Source organism: Marmota monax, unplaced genomic scaffold, assembly GCF_021218885.2.
Source record: "Marmota monax isolate L192 unplaced genomic scaffold, Marmota_monax_Labrador192_F-V1.1 WCK01_AAM20220418_F8-fsc00010, whole genome shotgun sequence".
Taxonomy (NCBI): Eukaryota; Metazoa; Chordata; class Mammalia; order Rodentia; family Sciuridae; genus Marmota; species Marmota monax.
In genome coordinates this window covers 5,858,736-5,862,538 of record NW_026692321.1, presented here as the reverse complement: position 1 = coordinate 5,862,538, position 3,803 = coordinate 5,858,736, and the positions used below count along the sequence as shown (strand labels likewise).

General features: G+C 49.9%; 1 non-coding gene across 1 annotated transcript; it reads right to left on the bottom strand.

The window, feature by feature from the left end:
* Positions 1–3,216: 3,216 nt before the first annotated feature.
* On the bottom strand, positions 3,217–3,320 carry LOC124090873 (U6 spliceosomal RNA). Its single transcript, XR_006851259.1, has one exon. It is a non-coding gene; the product is annotated as a U6 spliceosomal RNA (small nuclear RNA).
* Between the last annotated feature and the right edge of the window lie 483 nt (positions 3,321–3,803).

The following is a 3,803-nucleotide window of genomic DNA, read 5'->3' as shown; positions in this document are numbered from 1 at the left end:
ACCATGCCAGCAACATGACTAGACTTTTTCTTAGAAATCCTATATACCTTGGATTGAGAATATGTTGCTTGTAAGAGAATTTACATTTGCTTTTGCCAAGAACCTGGGAGACTATGAATCTAAGACCACTAATTTCTTGTCTTTGGTTTCCCAAACCATATAGTTGGTGTCCATTCAACTCCAAACTCAACAAAGGCGGGTGTGTGATGTGGATTCTCTGGGGAGACTCTCGTAATCATTTAGAACCTAGGAGTTGAGAACAAGCATCCCCTATCTTCTCTTTTTGTTACTTTTTTGTCTTACATAATCCTATCACCGAGGGTATGGCCTCTGTATTAGTCTGTTTTCCACTGCTATAATTAAATACTCGAGGCTGGGTATTTTATTGATAAAAGCGGTTAATTTGGCTTTAAACATTTTGGAGGTTCAAAGTCTGAACATCAGGGTGCTAGGTCTTGTTAGGACCCAGCTGGCTGTATCACATCAGGGTCGATGGCTTCATGGTAGCAATGTGTGTGAGAGGGAGCGATCACATGGTAAGACAGAAAGCCAGAGACCAGGCAGGGTCAGGTTTGCTTTTTTTTTTTTTTTTAAGATGGCGTGCTGCTATGTTTCCCAGGTGGGTCCTGATATCCTGGGCCCAACTGATCCTCCTGCCTCAACCTCCCAGGTAGCTGGACCTACAGGTGCTCACCACCATGTCCAGCTCTGGCTGACTCTTTTACAACAACCCTCTCATGAGAACTAAGTAGGCCATGGGCAAACTCCTTTAATCTGTCTGAAGGCAGAGTCCCCATGACCAAGTGACCTCCTGCTATGGTCTGCCTCTTCAAGATCTCCCCAGCTCTTAACAAGGCCACACTGGGGACCAAGCTTCCGGGGAAAAGTCTCATCTGAACCACAGCAGCCCCGAGGGTCCTACACGTGTAGGGAGTCTGGTTTCTAAGGCTCTCCCTGTATGACCCAAGGTCTTGTGTCTCGTTTGTGCTGGAAGGAAACTAAGCTTCTTTGCTCCTGAGCCTGGCAAGTGTCCCCACAGGCAGCAGCTTGAGTTTCAGCTTCCTCTTGCTCAGCCCTGGGCTGTCTCGCTGATCCCCTGCTCAGCTGTGCAGTTAACAGGGATCACGGTTTATTACGCAGCATTTTTAGGTGTTCTCTGGCAACAGGACTTTCAGATTATTAGAAGTGAAGCATCCAGACAGGTGTTCTGACCTACTCCAACCCATGCATCTGGGACAGAACAGGCCCCAGGCCCCTTCTGCTGTACCGAGCTGAAACCTGGGGCACAAGCACGCTCCATCAGGCCTTTTGAAATGCCAGGTCTACTCTCAGGCCCCACCAGCATCTCCGTGGGCCCGAGGATTCTTGGGGACTTAGACTGGGCAGTATGATTTGGAGCTGGCTTTCCAGGTGACATCAGCCTCCTCTACTGTCACATCCAGAACATCAGTTGCCAGCTATGGAGTCTTCTCCTTTTCTTCCTTCTCCTTCCTCTCCCTCCTTCCCACTCCTCCTCCTTCTGTTTATGCAAAGAATTGTGAAAAGATGAGAACCATTTTATTGCTAAGATGAAGACAGGTTGTCACCCTGATAGCTCGTCCCAGTGAGATTTGGTCAGTCCTTGGGGTGACCAGACTCGTCCCAGAAATTAGTGTTTTATTTCCCCACTAATCATTTAAATATTATTCCAACTGGAATTTTGCTTAAAATTGGTCAGTCTTGTTGGTTTGCTTCTAGAATTCCCACGCTTGCAACTTGGGGTGGTATTTCCTGTCTTCAGACCACTGGCCTCTTTCTGGTTCCCTGGACCCCCTGGTCCTGCACTGGCCTTGCTGTGAGGTGCTCAAGTTCCTTCACTTGCTTGCTCCGGAGTCGTCCAGTTCCGAAAGTGTAAATAGTGAAAGTGTCCAGGAAGTTCTTGCCCCTCTTTCTTAGGAGATTGAAATCCTCGGGATACGAAAAATCCAGTGATGAAATTTGCAGATTAAAGCTGCAGCGGTATCAGTGGATCAGCTGGCGAAGGCTGAGGGTTCAGCTAGTCAGAACACCAAGCCCTCCCAGTGGAGCAAGTAGGCTCCAGCAGAAGCCTCCCGACCAGCAAAGGGGAGGCAGAGGGTCCTGGGAGTGGTTTACTCCTCCCTTTCACGGACCACAGGCTGGACACTCAAATCCCACAGCCACCCAAAGTATCAGACATTGTAGTGCTGCCTGGGTAGGGACAGTGACAGCTGCTTCTAACAAGTTTTGTAACCTGTGCAAGTTAGTTATTCATTTGACATAGTTATCAATCTTTTAAAAGTATCTTATCTCATTTTTACTCTTTGCTATACGCAAAGTGCCCTGTCTGGTCTAGTTTTGTCACATGTAAAGCGAGGAGAAGGGTTGGGCTAAATGGCACCTTCTCTCCCTGAGTTACTGTGAGTCCAGCTTTAAAGATGTGAAATAACCAGGACTGGACACAGAGGGGCACGGTCAGCAGGAGGCCCAATTTGTCCTCATGCAGGGGCTCTGTGGAGGTGAGTAGGGCTCCTTACCGATCTCCCTGAGGCAGTAACATCGGGTTCACAGAAGGCACAACTCGATCTGGGCTTAAGCTAAATGGCAAAGGTGGGAGTAGAGGCTTCAAGTTCAAGTTGGAGGTGCTGAGGAGAAAAGCACTGCGCACTTCATGGGGAATGGCCTCCGGGTCGCATCCACGGTTCAAGCCAAACAAGAAGGCATCAGGGAGGCAAGCCAGTGTGGCCACAGTCCCTGGACCAGGGCCCTCGTTCAGACGCATTTCCACGTTAAGAGTCTGGGGAAGATCTGACTGGATCTTAGACACATTTTAAATCACATGACAACGTGTTTGACCATGGTGTGGGTCCCGTGAAAGGCTGCCCCACAGCTTGTGTTGATTTCCAGTCTGGAGCCCACATGTGTGCCCTTCCTTCTGGACTTCCGCCACCCTCCTGTGGGTAGCCACCCTGCTGCATGAATCAGCGCAATCCATGGCTCTGTCGTCATGCCCTTGTTAGCTGTGTTTGGTTTCTATCCTGCATGGGCTCAGGGACCACAAAGCCATTGACATCGCCACTGTTCTGTCAGTGTTGAGACTCGTGCCCACTTTTTTTTTTTTGTATGAAAGTTACATTTCAATATTGGGTGCTATCCAGTGTAACTTGAGTCTATTTTCTTAGAATATACAATGGTGAAATGACCTTCCAAAGGTTTGCTCAAAATATGGAATGCTTCTCGAATTTGCGGGTCACCCTTGCACAGGGGCCATGGCAATCTTCGCTGTATGGTTCCAATTTTAGTGTCTGTGCTGCCAAGAGCAAGCGAGCACTCCTGCCCACTCTTCTGACTGTGAAGGTGCCGTGGTGATGGGTTGCCAGGACAGGAAGCCCCTCCCAGCGCAGTGTGGCTGCTGATTTGTGAACTGGGAACGCCACCTTTGTCCTTCCCCTCTGCAGTGCTCCCTCAGCCTTCGGAGGAGCCCATAAAATTGTCACAAATGCACAGCAAGATTCTGGCACAGCAGAGACTGTAACACAAAAATATTTCTTTTAATATTTTAGCTGGGAATGCGGGCAGCTGTGAGAGGCAGATGCCAAACTCCGCGCCGAGTGACTGACAATCTGCAGCGCGTTGCCTCCGTCCCTGGGGAGAGCTGCCCGCGGGGATGTGTTTGCAGACTGCGGAGCTCGCGAGGCTCCGGTGTCTCGAGGCAGCGGTCCTTTCTGGGCTTGTGGTGGTGGCTTCACTGGCTGGGAGGGACACAGGGCTGCCAGGCCTCTGCGGAGCCGCGCTGTTCTGTGCGG